At 41.7% G+C, this 22,700-nt stretch overlaps 1 protein-coding gene and 1 long non-coding RNA gene across 11 annotated transcripts in view; one reads left to right on the top strand and one right to left on the bottom strand.

The window, feature by feature from the left end:
* Positions 1-20,246, bottom strand: part of LOC311431928 — a 31,969-nt gene extending 11,723 nt beyond the window's left edge. For 2 of the 7 annotated variants that reach the window (XR_014689709.1, XR_014689710.1), the window contains exons 1-3: positions 20,034-20,241; positions 14,402-17,095; positions 2,133-2,188 (exon numbers count right to left, since the gene is read on the bottom strand). This is a non-coding gene — a long non-coding RNA (uncharacterized lncRNA). Of the gene's footprint in view, positions 1-2,132; positions 2,189-10,327; positions 12,186-14,401; positions 17,096-20,033 lie in introns of those variants that run through there. The other 5 variants (XR_014689711.1, XR_014689712.1, XR_014689708.1 and 2 more) reach the window with 4 other exon arrangements.
* A 26-nt stretch (positions 20,247-20,272) lies between these two features.
* The window catches only part of SATB1 (SATB homeobox 1), a 93,436-nt gene continuing 91,008 nt past the window's right edge, over positions 20,273-22,700 (top strand). For all 4 annotated transcript variants that reach the window (XM_084509918.1, XM_084509927.1, XM_084509926.1 and 1 more), the window contains exon 1: positions 20,273-20,404. The gene's annotated coding sequence lies outside the window, so the exon portion shown is untranslated. The remainder of the gene's footprint in view (positions 20,405-22,700) is intronic.

Below are 22,700 nucleotides of genomic sequence, written 5' to 3'. Positions count from 1 at the left end.
ATTCTCTTCAGGAGGTTGAGATCGTATACACCAATTCCAATCCCCCCAGTGCAACTGGAGGTGTCAGGTTGATTGCTTTGCATATCTCTGCAAATGAATGTTGGGGACATGAATAAAACAAAAATTGCATTCTGAAAATGAGACAGAAATGTGGGGGATATGCTGCAAAGAAGGGCATTTTCCCTCAGACATGCAAAGTTAAAAATACAGTAGTTACTATCGTGCAGGTCTGTACAATATCCAGACTTTTCAGGTCTCAGAATATTACACTTCCCTTACCTATAGCAGAACAAAGAGAAACAAGATTTAAAACAAAGAAAAGCATTTATTCCTTTTTTTATTATTATTTTTATTTTTTCCAGGTTTTATATTTGGAAAGATGTGACAGAGAAACCCTAAAGTTAAGGGGAAACAAGACCAGAGAAATAATGTCTTAATAATTAACATCCTTACTTCTACAGTCTCGGTGGCTGATGGCTCCTTATACTAAAGTGATTGGACACGACAGAGAAGGGTTTGAGTGGACATTAATACACAGTTACACAGTAAAAAGATGAGTTATATTCCCATCAGTGTGTGACCTGCTAACATGATTTTAAACACCACTACTCTCACCTAAAATGAGTGTTCAAACACAGTGATTAGCCTGGATTGTAGCATAGCTCATTTTCCTAGAGTTAACAATCAGGACTGCAGCAAGAAAGAAAAAACAAAACAAAACAAAACAAAACAAAAACAAACAAACAAAAAAAAAAAAAACTAAGTGTGAACTAATATGGGAATACCTCCACAGCTTGTGGACAGACTTCCCCATTTAATATAAAGGCATTAACTGTGACATCCTCTCGTGGTACTTGAAAGAGTAACAAGATTACTCTCAGCAACATCACTGACAAGAAAGTGTGCACAAACAGGCTGATTATCAAAATCAGCACAAATATTTTATTTTCCTGACTGAAAATAGTTGAAAGCAAGAGGAACGAGTATCTGGTGCCAAAAATAGAAATGGTATCACTCCAGCATGGGATTTTCCAGCCAGCTTTCAAATTTGAGCCCAAACATTATTAACAGTTCTAAAAAAAAAAAAAAAAAAAAAAAAAAAAAAAAAAACTTCAGTAACAAGTTAAAAAAAAATAATTAAATGCTTTGGCAATTACTATTTCTGTCCAGATCACAAAGAAGAAGTATCAGAATGCAAAGGGAAAGGTCTGGCAGCCCTGCTGAGCAAGCTATAAAAACAACAAGTTCCAGAAGCCTCACAAAAACAAACAACCCCTCCCAACCCGGTTTGGTTTTATGTTTTTCCCCAGAAAGTAGGAAGAGTATTCAAATATTGAACAGATTATCCCAACAGAATTAGAGTAATTCTTAATACTGATTATTAGAATATTATTTATGCCTGCTGGCTGAATGTGTCATCTCAAACTCAGAGAAATCAAAGGCACCTTAAAGCAAACTTCCCCTCCCTGTTTTCTAGGGAGAGTTGGAAGAGCCTCTTGTGGCAGGAGATGAGATGGTGATGCCTACAATGTGCTGTGTGGCTGCAGGAGTGAGACAGGGTCCCAGGAGGTTGCACAGATATCTCCACTGCCCTGTTACAGAGGTTCACCTCCTGACTGTGCCTGGCCAGTGGGATGAGACAGCACAAGGGGAATTTGCAAGGGGGGATTTTGCCAGTGGCCAAGCTGGTGGTCTGGTCCGAAGCACAGCATGTCCTTCGTGGGTTGGATGTCAGGGGAAGGCAGCAGGAGTCTGGTGCTGTTGGCCACACAGTTCCACACAGACCAGCAGGGGTGGCCAGGCAGCTGCTTGTCACCATTGTCCACAGAGAGGAGAGATGGAGGAAGTGTCCTGAGCAGTGCTGGGGTAAGATTTGAGACTGGAGCAGGGGCTGAGGCTCTGGAGGCACAGAGAGGCACAGGTGTCCGCAGCCGGAGTGCCGGAGGGAGGGTCACCTCGCCAGCGTGGGCCCAGATGGCACTGCACATGGCTCACCCCTTTCCGGAGCCGTGTCCACTGAGGCAGCACCTAAGGTCACAGCAAGGCTTGGCAGAGACCTTCTAGAGCTCCCCCTCCCCTGCAGTCACTTGGATTTGGAAGGGCGGCAGGTCTGCAAATGACAAACTACTTACCCACGATCTGGGGAGTGTTTCCTGGTGACCTTGCAGAGGACAGTTCCCACCAGCACCTATGGACAACAACAGAAAAAAAAAATGAAAAAATATGTACATATATATATGTACATCTATATATATATATATATATATAAACATAGTTCTGCTCCTTCACATATACTGCAATTACAGGACCATGGTCGGTCAGTCCCTGCCTGACCAGTCAGGCCACCTCAGCATTGCTCAACTTGAGATATATACCCAGAGCTGTCGGGAAACTTTGGATCCACTCTGAGAGGTGTAAACTCTCACCAGTCAGGCTCTGTGCACCAGGCATGGAGATAGCTCTAGTACTTGTCAGAAGGCCTTGGCCTGTGGATATAACGGCTGGTCAGCCTGCTTTGGTGCTCCCAACTAGTGCTTCTTACCTCATGCTCAAACACTGCGTTCCCCCCCACTGCCTTCTCCAGCTGTGCAAGTTGCCATATGCAACAAAATGCATGCGCAGGAGCACACTGGAGGCCAGGCCTACCAGTGCTGGGCCACAAGTGGGACCAAGCGTTGGAAGGGCTTAGTCAGGGTCCAGGCTCCAGGGGCCACACTGGGACCCTCCAGGCATACTGTAAGAGTACCCCTGTCATGAGGATAGGACAGGGTTAGAGGAGAATAGATTCTGGCTGGGTTACCCATACTTAAGGAATCCCAGAGAGTGATATAAAGTAGTAGCACATTCAAACTCCCACCCAGGATCACAAACTCCACGAGTCTTGTGACTTATACTGACTTATTTTAATAAAATAAATAAATAAATAAATAAATAAGCATGAAAACATGACCCAAATATAATCAATACAGTTACAACTGTACTTCACTCATCCTGAAGCAAGAGGGAGAGTGGACTGCATCTCAGTAAAGTATTTAAAGTATTAATATAATGGGACGGGTACCAGCTCAGCTAATAAAACACTCCTCTTTCTTGCCCTTGTGTTTAATTTGCTGTTGCAGCATATGCCAAAAGTTTAGCATCTCAGCTCACTTAAGGAGTTATGACCCAGCATCATACTGGTGCCATCATATTCCAAAAGATTGAACATAGCTGTTAATTACAGCTTCCCAGCAGCTCCAGAGAGGGAACACCACAAACTGTTTAGTAAGCAGTGTACCTGCACTGAATAAAGACAAAAGCTCAATTTGAAATATTTGAGAGTAACTTTTAAATCAAAAGAAATGGTGTGAATTCTTATTACATACACTTCCACAAAAGCCTTTTTTGCTATTACCATGTACCATGTACCCTGGGATAAATGTGTGGTTTACAGCATCTACATTACAATGTATACCTTTTAGCACTTACACTTTATGCTGTAACACATGCACAGACACTTTTTTTTTTCTCCTCAATCTTCTTTTGGATATGATTTCTTAAGCCTTGTCTACATGGAGGAAGTTAAGCAGCACAGCAGTTCTGGGATAACTACTCTCTGATAGCTCCCTGTGGACACTTCATTGCAATAAAAAAAAACAGACTTTATTCGGGAATAATTACTCTGCATTGTGAGTGGAATAATTATTCTAGAATAAAAATCAACCTAATTCCAAGACAAAGTGTATACATCTATGTAAGAGTTTTGACTGTTTGGATTTTGTTGGTTTTGCTGGGTTTTGTTTTTGTTTTTACCCCAGAATATGAGTACATGCTAGAATATCTGGATTATTTTTTTTCCTGGAATGGCTATGTTAGGCCATTTTTCCTTATAGATGAAGTTATAACATTGAGTTAAATAAGATGCCTGTCACCTGGACTCTCATTAGTTTGAAGTTCAGTTTTTCTCAGTCCAAAATATTTGTTTTGGCAGCCAATAACAGCCTGACGGGCCTTTCATTAACATAGTTTTTTTTGCATTCTTTGGTAACAGGGGATTTGTCCTCCTCTGTGTATTCTTCAAACAGAAAATGTGTAGCTGAAAGACAAAGTGTTACAGACTTGGTTTTGTGAGATCATGCTGGAAAATATCTTCTTTTCAGTACATTTCTAGCAAAAGAGGGCAATTGTCTCTGCCCCATAAATCCAGAAGAATCAAATTGTAATTGGCAAGCTTGTATTTAATAGTGTTTTGTCCCTCCTCTCTCCCTAAATGCAACTGGCTGTTTATTTCAAGCAGCTAGGTAATAGAAATCAGAGAAGGCCATGATGGTTTTCCTGTTAAGCAAAGCTGAAATAGCTCTCCACCTGGCCAAGATGCAGGCCAACCACAGGCATCTCTCCTGATCTTTTGTCACTGATCTTCCTCCAAGTTCACTCAAGCATCCCTTACCTCCTGTATTTATGACCTCTCCTGCCTTTGTATTTTAACTGGCTCTGCTCTTAGGCTGTGGGTGGAGTGAAATGTGTAAAACCACCTGCTCATGATGCTGTGTTTCCATTAAGCTTCAGAAAAAAAGGTTTATTCAGTAATTAAAAACTCTTTTTTGCCTTTAGATGTGTCTAAGCATTTCTAACAGAAATGTAAGTCACGCAAACAAATTCATTCCTCATTCATCTTCTTGGCCCGCCTTTCCATTTAAAGACCTGTAATTCTGTTTGTAGATGATCTTCAGGGTCCTTAGTCCTTTCATAATATGTCCTTTCATTTCCCTCCTTACCCTTTAGCATTTTTAAGATCTGGCAGCAAAGACTGTTTCAGATACATACTGTGCTCATGATACTAATAGTGTTTAATGCATAGTCTAGTGGAGATATTTGAAGTATCACATGAACCATAAAGAGTTAAATTCAACTGACTTCAGTCAAATCAGCTTTATGTGCAGATAAATTGCCAGGCAAAGAGCAAAATGCAAATATTGCTCCTGATTTTGTGTACACCAGCATTTTTGGTAATTTTTAAACATTCTATATTATCTTTTAAACAACAGATGGTGTTAATAAAATTATAAACCACACCCCATAAAATGCCGAACAGCAATAGCATTTACCATGGAAATAATACAAGGTATAATATTTCTGTGTTTATGAAAAGCTAAGCACGAAAAACATTCACGTTGCAAAAGATAAGACCCAAAATACTCCTTTTCATTTCTTGTTAATGCAGCTTCAGCATTTTAATTAGTATCAATTACTGTGAATACAGTTTTGGATGTGTTTTAACTTGTTCAAAAGTTTCAAAAAAGAAAGGTTTTATTTGTTTTGTATTAGTCTCTCTCACTGCAAGTTCAGATGTGCAATGCAAAAATAATCTGCTCTAAGAAATGGAGTTTGCTTTGAATCAGTTAAAATGAAAGAGATGGATGACATGTTAAGTTTTCTGTGAGCTCTGAGTATTAAATTACTTAATAAAGAAAAGGTAAATTTGGCAACACTGGGTAAGTAATCAGAAAGTAATGAAAACACTCTTAAATAGGTGACAAGTCAAAGCTCTATCAAGGTCCAATTCTTTTTTTCAGGAAAACTCACAATAACTTTGATCGAAGCAAGAGCTTTTGGTACATCCAGAGACGAAAAAGAATAAAGACTAGTTAATGTAGAGATCTTTATTCCGCTGACATTTTTCAAAAGTTTATAAACTACATGGAAACAGACTGGCTTTCCCCTTCAGATTAAACTTGCAGTCTGAATATCACTCCACAAGAACACTACAGTAGTTTCTCAGCCACAGTATAGAGACATATGGACAAAACAAGTGTCTTCTGTACACGCAAGAGAATGCCACCAAGCCTGTCATCACTTGGGTCATTCAGCACTTCCTCTGCCTATTTTGAGCCCAGCCTGCTGCCTTATCACATTATGCTGGAAGGAGAATCTGTTTCTTCTCTCCTCATTCTATCCTTTTGATATTCATAAGTCAGTCCTCTTTCCCCCAAGAAGCCCAACAGTCATGGCAGTTCAGCTACTTATCCAAAATAAACGAAAGTAATGTGTGTTTGTTAGAGAGCAAGGAAAGAAGTGTTGTATGGAGAACCTGAGCATAGCTAGACTACAGCACAGTAAGTGTGAACCCAGTCAGACTGTACTCTTAATTATGGAAAGTAGTGATTATGCAGGATGAAAGTCCCGTCTCAGCCAACTGCTGCCAGGTCTACCTGTCTTAAGGTGTTCCAGCAAGGTGTGTGGCTAAATCTTCATAGCTCCACCCTCCTTTCATAGTCTCCTGTGGCATGTGTGCGTCTTCATTTTATAGTCTTCAGGGCTAGTCCTCTGAGTTCAGTTTATATGAGTCAAGAGACTCACGCTGGCGTTACCGAGATCAGAATCTAGCCATTTGTATGTCTGAGCACATATTCTCCTTGAAACAAGTTTGTGGTAGTATATTCAGGAATGTTTCGCACTCGGGTTCAGATCTGGTTCCAGCTGGAGTTCCCTTGTAATGTTCCAAATCTCATTAAGTTAATGAGAGTTTTTTTTCCAGCAATTTCAACGGGATTCCCTGTTTCTGTGCCCACATCCTCAGCTCAGCAAGGCACATGGGAAGCCAGGGCGAGTTCCAGGAACAGAAGGCCATGCTCCATCCCAGCCTCTCTCCTTGAAGCAGAACACTGAAAGAGGGTACCAGAGCAAACATGCCAGACAGAGGTGGCTGGTAGCCACTCTTGCCTGCCTCCCCTATGCCTAGAAGATCACAGTTTCCCAGTCTCCCTATTTTCTCTGTGTACTGGTGTGGTCAAAGATCTGGATTTATGTTACACATAGAAAGTTTTTACAAGTAAACAAAGGAAAATAAATGAAGATTTGTGTGTGTTACCAAGCTTGGACAGTGCACATTGACATTGCAGAGGTGGGCTGTAGTGTAACCTCCACCTACAAGTCAATTTCAACTACTTAACAAGTGTATTTTTCCTTTCCATGTATATTACCAAACTGAATTGTCACATCTGGCTGCCTTGCTGACCACCCCCATCCCCCTCAAAAAAGCAATCTCAGGGTGGTGAGGCACTGGCACAGGTTGCTCAGAGAAGTAGTGGATGCCCCATCCCTATAAGTCTTCAAGGCCAGGCTTTGAGCAGCCTGGTCTAGTGGGCGGTCCCTGCCCATGGAAGGGGACTGGAACCAGGTGGTCTTTCAACCTGAGCCATTTTATGATTCTATGAAAAGAGATTCGCCTCAGTTGAACTGAGGGATGGCTATAAACCTTACACAGCTGGTGACAAAGCTTACTTATTTTCATGGAAAGAAGACTCCAGCAATCAGGACAGTCAAACCAGTACCTTTAATGAGAACTAGATTCACCCACACAAACAAGCTGTATGGACTCAGAGATACGTATCTTCTCATATCCAAATCATATACTTCCTATTAGCACTACAGTTATTATACAGACTCACTAAGAGAAGTCTATCTTCCTAAATATTTATTTAGTGTTGATAGAATTGCTTACAAAACCTCTCTCTCATTCTGAGAATCTCTTACAAGACTCCCTTGTTCCCAAGTTCATTATAGCTACGTATATTATTACTGTAAATCTTTCTAATGCCTGAAATGTTTGGCTCTGAAGAAGATTTTTATAATGAGGGTGGGGCAACGCAAAACTTTTCCTCTCCTAATTCATTGCTAAATTGTATTTGCAAGTTCAAATGCCAGAGTGATGAAATCACAATATTATTCATTGGATTTTGTTTGATTATTTGGTAGTGTTGTAGGGAAGGTATCTATAAAACGACATGAAAAGCAAAGCAACAGAGCTTTAGGGGTTTTCCGGAACTTCTCTTCCGCACACATCAATTTTACTGTATGACTGTCCTGAAAGATTTATGCTTTGTGTTTTGAGGGCCAGGTTTTAAATGGCTTCACAGAATAAAAATATTAAAATTTAAATGCAACTTTAAAAATGTGTGTTGGACCTTTGGGCCGTCTGAAGAGGTCAAGTTCAAGACACTTATAAAAAGACCATTCCCAGAGAGACTGCATGGGAAAGCCTATTAACATTACTGCTTTCCCTTTGTTTCCCCTTTGATCGTAAAATAAGGTTATGGGTGGCAAAAGCTGTAGTGGTGGGAAGATCCCAAATAGGATAGTATGATTAAATCTACTGAACATAAAAATAATAAATAATTTAAAAATAAAAATAAAAATAAAGCAACAATATGGTGGGGTACCAAGCAAGACTATGAGTACAAAGTCCCTTGCTAAGGACGAAAGGAAGAAAGGAAGGAAGGAAGGAAGGAAGGAAGGAAGGAAGGAAGGAAGGAAGGAAGGAAGGAAGGAAGGAAGGAAGGAAGGAAGGAAGGAAGGAAGGAAGGAAGGAAGGAAGGAAGGAAGAAAGGAAGGAAGAAAGGAAGAAAGAAAGGAAGGAAGAAAGGAAGAAAGGAAGAAAGGAAGAAAGGAAGAAAGGAAGAAAGGAAGGAAGGAAGGAAGGAAGGAAGGAAGGAAGGAAGGAAGGAAGGAAGGAAGGAAGGAAGGAAGGAAGGAAGGAAGGAAGAAAGAAAGAAAGAAAGAAAGAAAGAAAGAAAGAAAGAAAGAAAGAAAGAAAGGAAGAAAGGAAGGAAGGAAGGAAGAAAGGAAGGAAGGAAGAAAGGAAGGAAGAAAGGAAGGAAGAAAGAAAGGAAGAAAGAAAGAAAGAAAGAAAGAAAGAAAGAAAGAAAGAAAGAAAGAAAGAAAGAAAGAAAGAAAGAAAGAAAGAAAGAAAGAAAGAGAGAGAAAAAGAAAGAAAGAAAGAAAGAAAGAAAGAAAGAAAGAAAGAAAGAAAGAAAGAAAGAAAGAAAGAAAGAAAGAAAGAAAGAAAGAAAGAAAGAAAGAAAGATGGATGGATGAAATTTAAAATGGCTGGTACAAGTTCACAATATGAATTAAGATTTTTTAAAAAAAAATAAAAAAGGAAAAAAGAGCAATTTCATTCTGCTTTTATTACATCTCATTTTATTCACACTAAATAAATAAATAAATAAAAATAAAAAATATTATTTAAAGAGTTCCTAAATCCTGAGTAAAAATAAACAAACTCAGCATCTGGCATAAGAAATAGCAAAGGACAATTGTGTGTTTATGATAGGGACATACCTCAAAATCTCCATATTCCATAAAGGGAATATCCAAGGCCTCTTTCTCCTACTTCTGCAGGCCTAGTAGTGACAGTGACTGATTTTGGCAAAAAGAGGAAGAATATATGTCTCCATGAGCAACTCTGGGCTTATTTTCACCCTGTTTTTTTTCAACTTTTTTTTTTTTTTTAATGTTTCATTCTAAAAGCTGATTTTTTTTTCCTCCATTTTACTGTCTTAGGTAAAATTTTACAAAATATGTTATATGAATGATCTTCCTTTCCTGCTAAGGGCATTTATACTATGTGAGTATTAAAAGGTCCATAGTGCTGAATAGACTCAAACTCATTGATTTTAAGTGGTCCCATATAAATAAAAGCAAAATTTGGCTCTCTAGAAGAAAGCTCTGTTATTGTCATGAATATCTTAAGTGTAATCATTTTTCTTTTAATTAACATTCTAAAGAGAAGAGGAAGTTGGAAATCCAGATAAATCTGTTATGAGTCAATTAAGAAGCCAGCATTAGCATATGTAATCAAGATGGGTGCAGCAAGGTTTCATGGAAGAGTTCATGAGGAAGCAACCAGGATGCATCATTTGCATGGGCAACCTCCTTGGTTTGTGTTCTTCTCAACCTCAGTATTGTTGACTTGACTCACTGCATGAATATTGCCAAGCAGTAGCAAACCACGATTTCATTTTCCTGCTCTCACTAGTACATCTTAGCCAGACATGCGGTTTTAAAAAAGACAAATCATATGAACTATGACAAACAGTAGTGGTCTTTTTACTCTTTCTGCAGATACTCTCTTTTTTTTTTTTCTTTTTTTTTTTAGAGACTCTCCTAGACCCCAGTTGTATAAATATCATAAGCAGATATGCAGATGGTTCTACTTTTCCTTGATCAGAAAGATGATATTGAATACCCCTCAGGCACTAGGAGTGGGATATTTCACACATAGGTCACCTGAGCAAATGAAGCCTTTATCAAGGGGTGACGGATTAGTGGAAGACATAAAAGGAGTTGATGAACGCACACCAGGTACTATCAGATGAGTATTTATATTCTAAAGCCAATGGCAAATTTACAAGAGAATGCAGCTTTTTTTTTTTCCTTTTTTTTTTTTTTGTGGTGAAACAACAAAACAAACAAAAAAGACCTTTATGTGTACAAAGGCTGAAACCTTTAACATTTGTGAGCTGATTATTCTACAGAGGAAAAATCATGGAGAATCTTGGAAATCTTGGTAGTGTATCTGTTTAATAAATAAAATGAATCCCTCCTCCTGGGAGGAAAAGCTAATGTTTTCTTCACTTCCAATTACCCAGAAAGAAGAATTAATGCCTTTTAAAATACGATACTTATCAGAAATAAAAATTACTGAATATGTATCTGTGATCTCAATTGTCCTGAAAAAGCTGTCCGTGGCATTACAAAACAATATAAACATAGCAGAGTTTCTGAAGGACAGTCACTACTGAACTCATTTCCAAAGTATGGCATAATTTTGCTTAGCTCTACAGATTAACGGAGTTTGATAAAAACTAAACAATCATTTGTAAATCTCAAGCCTCAGTTACCATGGTTCACAGGAAGCTGTACACCTAATGGTAGTTAAAACAACCTGTTGTTTTGTAATGACCGGAAAAAGAGTATTGAATGCAAAGTAGATAAACTGCATTTAAGCCTCAAAGATAAAACTGCTAAAGGAAGCTCATGTCTTCTTTTGCTGAACTTTAGTAGTTATAAGCTTTGTACAACACCGCTTTTCCTCATATTGCCTAAGATTTATATTAGTTTAACATGAGATGTAATCCCTCCGAATTCAGCAAAGAAAATGATACTGCTTCACAAGTGGACTTTCCTAATTCAAAGTTTACTGAAACAAAAGACTGCTTCATTTTTTTTATTTTTTATTTTATTTTTTTCATTCATGCTGCGGAACTGGAAACACTTCAATGAGTATGAAAGATAGTACAGTCCTGACACTGTAGTAAAGACTCTGATCATTATAATCATGGCAATGATAAACCCTTATTTTAAGACAGAAACTTCAAAGTATGAAAACAAACACATCTACTGGACTTTATTTCTCTTACTGAATCATGCTCCATTATATTTCTCTACATCATAGTCTATCTAAAAGCAACAAAAAGTAAGGAACCCTGCACATCAGAAATGTTCTACATGGACTACATTTTTAGAGGACATAAATACATTAGAATATATCAATGTATATGAACAAATTAGGGTACAAGGGTGTGTTTCAGAGACTTTTCAATGTGTGCACACTATTAAAATATGTCTGAGATCTGTTTAGAGAAAGCAACAATTATATTTCTTATTAAAGAATATGCAATTACAGCCCTCTTTACACTTCCTGCTTCCTTCAACAATGAAGACCTGTCTGCGTCGAAGATTATAAAGTCCTGCACTGTTTCACTAGGTCACCAGCCTGAACAGGCCAATCCACTTTCATGGCAATTTATTCCTGATTTTCTCTCCTGAGCCAACTTCTTTTATTATAATACTGAGCCTAACTGGAGATTTACAGCATTGTCACTGCAAGAGAATTAGCCCCTGTGAAATTAAACAGAATGCTGTTTAAACTTAAACTCCAGAAACTTTTGTGAGATCCCTAATGTATTATTCTCATGACTACTATCTTTAAAATCTTCTTCAGACGCTGAAAAATCTGAACCTCAATCCTTCCATTTTTCCCCAAAATTTGTCACAGCCATAGCTGTGCTGCAAACACTTTGTATACTAAATCATTATTTTAGTTCCTTTTTGTTTATGGTATTTGTCTGTCATCAGAAAAACCAGAAAGACTACAGTTCAGATTTCTCAGGATCATAAATGGTTTGATTAAACTACAGATGTTAATTAAGACCCAAATCTGTATCTTCATGCATAGCCAGAATAACCAGCTTGTTAGCTAGGGAAGGCCCATGATATTTAGAATATTCCATGTTGTAGGATGCAGATCACAAGTGGAAGGCTTCCAGGGCAGCTTCTGTAACCTCCTCTTCAGTTGTATCATGCAGGTTTGGGGAAAAAAACATGCATGGGACAGACTGTCTGAACAGTGCCCATACATCCTGGACATGGCAAAAGCAGACAGTTATGATATGGCAGGGCAAACCTGTGTGCTGGGCTGCCATCACATTGGCAACATTTTTGTAAGATTATATTGCTCCCTGATTTGAGAAGCTTGAAAGCAGATTAAGTATATATATATATATATATATATATTTACAAAGAAATAAGCGATTTTGAATCTCACTATGCTTTTCCTATAAATAAATCAATAAATAAATTAGTATGTTTTTTTTTCCTTTTTAATTTAAATTCCACAAAAAATCTCTCAAACCAATATGAATGTCTAGCCATGATGGCCGTTACAGTTTCCAGTGAGAAACAGTGAGAATTTTCATTATAAATAGTATTAAATCCAAGAGTTTTTCTGTGCTGTCTTTTGTGATACTAAATAAAATGGACCACAAAATCTGCTGAGAGAACAGCTATCAGCAGATACTAAGTACTGGTGTTCATATGAAACCAACTGCTATGAATAAAGAGGTACTGATTTATATAGTTTATGGTCTAATCCAATAAAATATTCTGGCACTCCAAAACCTTGGTGCTCCAGCATCTAAGTCCCCTATCAGATATCCAGAACCTTGTTTTTAAAGTGGTGGGCATAAAGCGAGACAAGCAGCCTGGAAAACAGGCAGCACATTGTGCCTTGACCCCAGCATAAACTGGCTGGAAATAACAGGGAAGAAACATGGAGGTTTGTCCCAGATTAAAAATCCTGCCTCCCTTTAAAGCCAGGTCTTTACCTGAGGGCTACCTGTAAAGACAGGGCTCTACCCAGGGCTGTCTGAGAGATGCCTCCATCCACTCAGTATCTACACCCTGATTCTTTTTATGAAAATAGGTTCCTGTGATCTTTCCTTCAAAACTTATGTTTTATTAAAACATAGCTAGAGGAGAAGCTGTCTTGCCATCTCCCTCTGTATAACGACTCTGTGATTAGAGCGCTCACACAATCACGGGATTCATCGCTCCTGCCCTGAAAGGCCCCAGCTCACACTCCTTTCCCCCAAGGGAGGACTCTGACCATCAGGCTGATGGTTATTTTAGAACAGGCAATCTCGACCCTTCTGCTGAAATGGTGCCCTTGAGCACAAACAAATTCAGGATTCCTTAGATCATAATCTAATGTTTAAATTATTCCCAGGGTTGGGGAACACACTGAGTTTTCCTGGGATTATGTCTATCTTCTCTATCATAAATTGTTGTGGAATGCACAAAACACCTCCTCCCCCGAATCCAACACCCCAAAAGGGGGGGGGGGGGGGAGTAATGTCTTCTAGGAGTAAGTGCCATCACTACCAGAGTGACCCTGATCCTGTCATGCCAGACAGTCTGGAGAACGCTCCAGGAGGGGCCAGGAGGTCAAGCCAACAAAGCAACCTGGGTAGAGAAATGAAATGCCATGGAGCTGAGGTCCTGAGGTCCCTGCATGAGCAGGCAGCTTGAGAGTTGCAGGTGGAAAAGGAACTAACTCCAAGGCCTGAACCACGAAGACAAACATACTGCTTTGAGGTTTAAGCAACTGCCCAGCAGAAATTTTTGGAATCACAACTGTTTGTTCACATGTTTAAATTCCACCCGAGTCACACATTTCACAACACCTAGACCAAAATGTAAGTATTGACAGAGACATCTTTGTGCTCACCAAAGTATCTGTTTATTTATGAGAGAAAGAGAGAGAGAGAGAGAAAGAGAGAAAGAGAGAGAGAGAGAGAGAGAGAGAGAAGAGAGGGAGAGAGAGGAGAGGGGGAGAGAGAGAGGGAGAGAGAGAGAAAGAGAGAGAGAGGAGAGAGAGAGAGAGAGAGAGAGAGAGAAAGAAAGAAAAAGAAAGAAAGAAAGAAAAAGAAAGAAAGAAAGAAAGAAAGAAAGAAAGAAAGAAAGAAAGAAAGAAAGAAAGAAAGAAAGAAAGAAAGAAAGAAAGAAAGAAAGAAAGAAAGGAAGGAAGGAAGGAAGGAAGGAAGGAAGGAAGGAAGGAAGGAAGGAAGGAAGGAAGGAAGGAAGGAAGGAAGGAAGGAAGGAAGGAAGGAAGGAAGGAAGGAAGGAAGGAAGGAAGGAAGGAAGGAAGGAAGGAAGGAAGGAAGGAAGGAAGGAAGGAAGGAAGGAAGGAAGGAAGGAAGGAAGGAAGGAAGGAAGGAAGGAAGGAAGGAAGGAAGGAAGGAAGGAAAGGAAAAACAGTTGTTGAGGACAGTTAACATTGAAAGCACTGAGTTGTTACCTTCACAGGATAATCCTTGTTGGTGCTCAGCTGACGGATTGATGTTCAAGGTATGGTGTACCTCTGGCTGGGAATCATCTTGCAAGGTTTAGGGCTTTACACTAAAACTGTCCTGTCTGTAGATAAACCACAAAGGGAGAACTGTGCTAAATCCTAATTTCATGTTGCAATATTCCTGAGGTTAAAACATATTTTTTGCAGAAGTAACGTGTTTATTCTGACATTGTAACTAATGCCTTCCACTACATGAAAGAAATATTAGAGGAAACATTAGAAGAAACCTTACTGACTAGATGTGGTAAACTCTGGACCAAAGACATTGCTTTAAAACTTCCTTATTGTGTGCAGTTTCTGCTTAGGCCTTTATAAATTCTCTAAATTTCTAATAACAAAATGTACTTGTATCTCTAATCAGATCTGTGGTGAGGTGTTTATGTTGCCATCTATGGAGCAGGAAAAGGCCTTTCACTGGACTTGTCAGGAATGCAAGAAAAAGAGATGATTTTATCTTATTTCTTCTGGTTCCATAAACCCATTTACTAAGACCTAATGGCACACCTTGTAACTCCTAGTTAGGTATTCAGAATAGCAACATGCGTATGTTAAATATAATTTGTGAAATATATGCCATATTTGATAAAAAATGCATGTAGTCAGAATCATATGATGATTTAATTTGCTTAGATGTAAAACCTGAATTTATTATACACAACCTATATTTGTAAAAGTAGACAGTCACCTGGTTTCTCTTCACTGGTCTAATCTGGTAGTCCCTCACTAGAGGCAACAGAGTTTTTAAAAGCAGCCAAGACAAGCCAGACGCCAAGGGGAAGGAACAGACAATGTGCAGGAAAAAGTGGTTAACACAAATATTAATACAACCCTTCAATCCTTTCCAAAATGAAAGTTTCAGATCAACAGAAGGTGGAGAGGGCAATCAGACAACAGAGAAGTGAGTCTGACGTTGTTGACGCATCTGCCACAAGTTGATCTTTTCTTCTGTAAAGCAGAAGTTATAAGAGGAAATCTACAGGATGCAATTTACTTTCTTAGGTAATCAAAAGATCTTCTGCAGCAGAAAGTGGAGCGGAAAGTAGTTACCATCTTGAAGAGAAGCTGAATGGATTGAGGTACTGTGTAGCATCAAGGCTTGGAAAAAGAACCTTCAGTGAATGACTGGAGGAAACTCAAGCCAGTCTGGAGAAGGACAGATGAATTTGTTATTGACATGATGCACTTTTCAGTGAACAATTTTTTAGAAGAGGCATTCAGGTAGTGAGGTGACATAGGTCTAAGTTCAGGTGATTGGTTTCTAGCCAACAGATAGTGAGATAACAGAAGACTGCAGAAATACTCTGAAGTAGCTGCCATATTCAGAAAAAAAGTCATCCGGATCTCTTCCACTGAGCCACCAGTGATATCAGACATCAGATATGGTTCTGATAAAGCTGATAATGGCCACTTGCATTTAAAATATGCATGGAAGGCCTCTCCAGAATGGTTGTATTTTTTTACTGACATTTTCATCTACAACAGATAATGCTAATATTGGTTGTTGGAGAACAGTTGCTCAAACCAAGTCTTAACATTTCATTAAGCTGCTGAGACAGTTACAGACAGACCTTGCTAGTGAGCAGTCTTTTTGCTCTGTTTCACAATTGTATGAATATGTTACAATACATAGGCTACCATTCTTGTAGCTTCTTAGGGAAAAAAAAAAAAAAAAGTTTCTGATGTGCTCAATTTGAAGCAAATCATGAAGAAAGCAAGGAATCATAAGAAGTGCTAGGTAGAATGCAGTGTTTTTCAGTGCTATAACTGTAGCTGTACACTATGAGCTGGAAATAAGCCATACTTTATAAGGTGTGTGCTACTTGGGGATGACACAAGTATTTGAGCATTACTGAGAGTTCTGTTGATCTGACGATCATCTGTAATAACAGGCAGGAGATGGTCTTCTCTATCAGCCATGGGTCAACATAACTCTCAAGTATGCACACATTTATGCAGTATTTCTTCTTAATAATGACCATTTTATTCCAAGCCCCCACTAACATCAGATTCAGAAAAAAAAAAAAAAAAAAAGTATTTATTTGGTTCTGTGATATATGCAGAGACATTAACCCCACACCACTCCACTCCCTGCTCTACTCTACTCCCCACCTCTACTCTCTACTCATGTCTAAACATTAATGTATTTGCATGTCTGAAAGGAACTGGAAAGTATCTGCAATATTTCCCAGAGGATCTGATAGCTCTTCTCACACAAAAGCATATTTCCAAATCATTATGTCACAGTAACACTTCAACAAGGGGCACCTCAGGAAAGGCTTCTGACATAGTTTCAGTCTTCTGGTTCACCAATTTCACCACCTTGCTTTAAAGATAAACATCTGGACATTCATATTTTCAGTTAATATTGTCTTTCTCTTAATATGTTATGTTTGTGGTTCATATAGGGTGGTTCATCAACAAGATGGTCTTTGGATAAATTTACTTTTACCACTGTTCAAAGTCCAGAAAACTCAGGAACAACATGTGAATTTCTGATGTTCCTTGGCAGGCTCTATATCCACAAAATCATGAGTGAATTATTGTGATTCATATGCCACTTTCATTTTTGGCAGGTAATGCTAATGGCATTGGAGAGTGATTCTTTGAATGATCTGCACTCACTTCCCTGAAATCAGGACTCTGAAAAAAAAAAAAAAAAAAAAACACAAAAAAAAATCAGAATGGAGCTGTCAGTATAAAAACAAAAATATGTATGAGCATATACATGTATTCTGTATAGACTTTGACTGTACAAATTCAGACTTCAGAGACAAGCAGGATGAGCAGGACTTTCTATAGTTCCTGTAGAAGGTTGGGCAAGGAAACATCTGGAGATGGACACTGAGGAAGAGGAAATATCTACGTGTCAGTAATAGGAAAGTTATATTGTACACCTGCTTTTTAGGCATGCCATCTGCGCTCAGTCATACCATAATACAGCTTTGATGACATGCCACAGCTAAAGGGCAGGCAATATACTTCTTGCTTCATTGACATGAATGACACAACTCTGTAAAATTCACTGCTTAATGATATAAATCCTAACTCTCACAGTATATGGTTGCCTCCACATACACGTTCTTCAGCGCTTAAACCCATACTAAGTATTTTGATACTGAAAGCACCGAAGGAGAATTATGGTGAAAACCAATGCACACTAGGTAAGTAACAGCACCTTATCTATACTAATGCTGAACTCATTATATTACGTTGGGCTATAACTACTCCATAACATCCAGTGAATATTGTTTACAATAACCTAATAACGAGCAATTCTGTTCCCATTACCGCTCACAATCTCATATTAAATGTTTCTTGTTTCCAAAGTGAACAGCCTGACCATGTAGTTGAAAGGTATCACTACACTTTTTTAAAAGCTGAATAAATCTTGTATTCAGAAAGGGAAACGTGATATTTATATATACATGTATATATATATATATACACACACATACACACTTTTTTTAAAGTGTGTAATCTGATTAACATACAAAATCAATGAAAAATAAGGTTTATATTACAGTTCTTTCTTAAAGAAGCATTTTCCACAGCTTGCTTCAGAATCTTTAAGAGGGAGCATGGTCTAAATACAGAATTCAGTTCCAGTCCTGGATCTACTCTTACATCCATGTGTGGCCTCAGGCAAATGTGTTAATTTTCCTGCTTCAGTTTCCCTGTCTTTAAAGTGGGGATAACACGACTAACCCAAACAGCTTAGCTGCAATTTATAAGAGTGAGTAACTTGATTATTAGATTTCTGAGACATGAAACATGATTATTATTAGGATTCACTGACCAGCCAGTCGGGAGAGTGGGATACAAATAAAGGAGATGGGTCTTTGACAATAGAAGCATGCCAGTTAGGCAGGCAGGCAGGCAGAGAAGCTCTGCGAGGAGGCAGCTCTAGGGAGTGGATAGTTATGCCTGTAAAAGTGTGAACGTCCCCTTTGTACTGACTTTCTGTTTATTACCCCATGGTACCTAGAGACTATAAAAAGCTAAGTCCTCTCTGAGAAAGGAATAGGTCCAAAACAGTACAACAAACCAGCTGCAGGCAAATAAATTTTTATCTGTGTAAGAGAGCTAGATGTTATTTTCTAGTGGAAATGTCAGAATTGATTAAAGACTTAGCATTTCTATTTAAAATGAGGGTAGTGCTTGATACATTTTAAAGGGAGAAAAAGTCAGAGGCCCGGTAACGTGGAGATAATGGTGTGAATTCATTTCTGGGCTTCCTGCAGTAGTTTGGTACTCAACATACCAGGGCCAAATTCACCTCACTGTACCTCGTATAAATGGGAGTGCCTCTTAATAACTGAAAAAAAAAATTCTCCCTGCTGGCAAGGTCAATATTATTAATTGTTGTTCTTATTATTAACCTTTGGGCTTGTGTATCCTCCACTGATTAATGATTATTCAATAACTGCATTACAAGGTTGCAGTTGCTAATACCAATTAATAGAAGAGTGCAGCACAGGTTAACTGAGAAAAGCATTGATATATCAACTCTGTGGTCTTGGTCTTGTTTCTGAGACACACAAAGGTGTCTACAGGAATTGTAGCTGCTAGTTCCCAGAGCTGGAAGAGGTAATGTGCCTCAAAGTCTTTTTTTTTTTTTTAAAAAAAAAAAAAAGGAGATGGGCTGACATCCAGGGTCCCCTCTCTTCTCAATCTCTTAGGGAATAAGAAGCAGCCTCGGCTTTCAGGGAAACCTGCACTCATTGCCAGGTTCACTTTCCAGGAACTCCATATCCAAACCGTGCAGCAGCGAAGATGGGAAAGAAGGGTCTTAAAAACAAAAGAACAGAGAAAAAGTCCCTCCCCGAGGAGAAGTTACACGCACAAAGCCAGTTCCGAAGGAGCGGTGCCGAGGGGCACAGGGTGCCAGGTGACACTGCAGCGGACACCACCGCGGGGGGCGATGCGTGGCTCCCAAAACCACGCGGCGCGGCTGGACCCGGCTCTGCTCCCGGTCCCGACGGGGCGGCGGCGGGCGAGCGGCGACCCCCGGGGGGCTGCGCACCCCCTGCCCGGCCGGCCCCGACCCCGGCCCCGGTGCTGCCTGAACCGCTGGGGGCCGAGGGGCGCTCGCTGCCCGACAGGGGCCGGGAAAGGCAGGTGTGGAAATAAAAGATCGGGGGCAGGCTGGAGGGAAGGGGAGGGGGCCGGGAAGGCGGGGGCGGAGGGGGGGGCTCTGTGTGTGTGTGTGTGTGTGTGTGTGTGCGCGCGTGTGTCCCACCTGACTCCCTGCTCGGCGGGAGGCGGCACACACACACAAACACACACACAGACACGCAGCCGCCGCTCGGTTGCCCACCCCCCCCCCCCTCCGCCGCTTCCCATCGCCGCCCCCATCAGAGAGGGAGGCAGCAGGCGGGGACCCCCCCGGCCTCCCTCGGCCGCGCTGCCCCGACGGCACCGCCACCCCCTCCCCGGGGGCAGCGCGCACCTCCCCGCCCGGGGGGACCGGAGGAAGGAGGGGGTGGGGGGGGGACCGGGGAGGTGAGGGGGGGCCGCAGGCAGACGCCCAGACAGACAGACACGCAGACGCACGGGCAGGGCTGCCCCACGCCGGTACCTTGCTGCCCTGGTGGTTTCCGTCCGGGCTCCTCCTTGCTGAGGCAGCTCGGGAGCGGAGCCGAGCGGGCGGGTGCGCGCGTGTGGCTGTGTGCGTGTGTGTCCGTGTGTCTGTCTGTGCGTGTGGCTGGCGGTCTGTGCCTCCGTGTGTGTGTGTGTGTGTGTGCGTGCGTGTGCGTGCGTGTGTGCGAGAGCGAGCGAGAGCGAGAGCGACTCTCCCCCCTCCCCCCTCCCCCTCCTCCTCCTCGCTCTCCTTCCTTTAAACGCCCACTCCTGATGGGTGAAAAGACAACTTGAACTTCAGTGCAATTAACTTCGCCGGCGCCTCGGAAGCCGGAGGTGTCGCCGGCCTCGCCCGCCGCGCTCCCATGAGTGAGTCGCTCCCGCTCCTTCGGCGGCGCTCCACGGGCACGGGGGGGGGGGGACGGACGGGGCCGCGCCTGGGGCACCGCCGCGGTGCTCTACGGAGCCCACCCGGCAGAGAGGGCGGGGGGACGGGGCGTGGGGGGGTCCGGGGGTGCGGGCCGGAGGGGGCTCCGTGCGGCGCTGCAGCCTGCGGAGCCTCCCGACGGGCGCTTTCTCACACACCTGCAGCCGGCGAGCTGCCGGCCGCCCGCCCCGCTCCCCTGCCCGCCGCCCCCGCGGCGAGGCGCAAGGAGCGGGGAGGGAAAAGAAAAAAAAAAAAAAAAAAAAAGGAAAAAAAAAAAAAAAAGAAAAAAAATCTGAAACTTTGGCAAACTTCTTCCCCGCGCTCCTCGCGGCAGCCCCGACGGCGGGGGAGAGCGGGGCGAAGCGCAGGGTCGGGAGGAGTGGCGGGGAGGGGGGAGCTGGAGGGAACGGGGGGGCTGCGGGGCGCGGGGGTTGCGCGGGGCCGGGCGCCCCCCGAGCTGCGGAGCTCCCCGGACCCCCCGGCGGCCACCCGGCGCTCCGGGGACCGATGCCAGGGGCTCGTCGCCGCGCTCCGGGATTTTTTCTTTTTTTATTATTATTATTTTTCTTTCTTTTTTTTTTTTCCCTCCGTCTCCAAAGCCGGCCCCTGAGGTTTTGCGCAAACCGTCCTCCTTTTGTCGCCGGCTCCGCTCGCTGCCCCCGGGAGCGCTCCTGCCAGGCAGGCACCTGCCAGGTCCGGAGTTGCCCCCTGCCTGTCCCCAGGCTTCTGGGACCGCGAGAGAAACTTCTCTAAAATGCAAGTTAGATGAAACACTTCGCACCAGCTTTCGGAAGCTGGAGTGAGCTGAAAATGACGAAAGCTCTCCGCTGCTCGTAGTCAGCCCAAGTGAGCGCAGCGCGACTGGGAAAATAATTCACAAATTCGGATCCAGAGCCTCCAAGGGGCCCGGGCGGGCAGTGCCCTTGCCTTCTGGTCCGGGCGTGAGTCAGCAGCGGTCCCTTATTTCTACTCTCTATTATTTTGGTATAGTGCGTTCATATATTTGTCTGCTGTCTGCTGGCAAACATTAGCATTCAAGCTTACATTTTTGACAAATGTGCAGACAGGAATAGCATGAATAGGCATCTTAAATATTAACAACCTAAGCATCTGTTGTGAAACAAATTTAATATATTTACTCTGTTTTTCTCACATTGTTAGAAAAGGTTACAATAAGTGTAAAATTTCAACTGTAGTTAGCACAAGGAATGCTTGGATATTTCACTATCTCTTCAAGCATTCAGCACAATCGCCAGATAGAAATGTGTCAAATCAGGCGCACTATTCAAAAACAACTTGAGACAGTAAGCGGGGAGTGTAAAGACGTGAACGTAGGGTGTTCTCTGCAATTTGTATCTCCTTCTGACTCTGCAGCACTATCTGTAGAATTTGAGTGCTCTTATCAGTCCCATGTTCCTATATGCTCTTTAATGCATTTGTACATGCACTCATTTTCTAATTCATTCTGTCTTTGCGATTGTTATTGGTATTACCTTGCTTTTCAGGTCGAAGCAATGGTTTGCGCAGAAATGTGTAATAACATAGGGTAGGTAGCAAAATGAGCAAGCAGAAAATGTAACGTGTTCACTTCCAGGCGTGCATCTAAACAGCTAGCACGCGCACATAGAAGAAAAATTAAAATCATGGGCTAGCGTGCTGTGTATGCCCACTCGTGAATACAAACAGCTAGTGGAAAAGAAAAAACTGACCCCCAGGAATTCCTCCGGCCCTGGAATAAAACTGTTCTGACTAGAACAAGAGGACAGAAAAGTGAAGTCTCCAAAAAGACTGCAGAGTTATTTCAGGAGTCAGTGCATTCCTTCCCTTTTTCCCACAAGTTCAAATATGTAATAAATAAGTCCTTTGTATGCAAAAGAGTTTACTGGAACAAAAAATATTTAAATGGAATCCTTTTTGTGCATACACTTTGAAAATCTAGCTGTTTCCTTTTTACATTCTTTGCTGCTAATACTTTAAATAGGAAAGTGACTCCCAGTTTCTCCTCTCCTGTTATTTTAGCAGTGCGCACCGATCCGAACCTGCTGCCCTGTAAAGCAGACAGAGTCAGTCCATAACTCGCTGATGGGATGCGCTGCTTTGCTAGACAGAGGAGTGGAGAGGGTCTGCCACAAAAGCCCCAGATCTGAGCAGGGCATCTTTTCTGGTGCACGGCGTAGGCCCCGCGGGTCAGCTGATGAGCACCTGCCTTCTGCTGCTGCGCTTCCCAGGCGAGAGCAG

This window comes from Aythya ferina (genome assembly GCF_964211825.1).
Source record: "Aythya ferina genome assembly, chromosome: 2".
Classification (NCBI taxonomy): Eukaryota; Metazoa; Chordata; class Aves; order Anseriformes; family Anatidae; genus Aythya; species Aythya ferina.
This window is presented reverse-complemented; position numbering and strand designations above follow the sequence as displayed.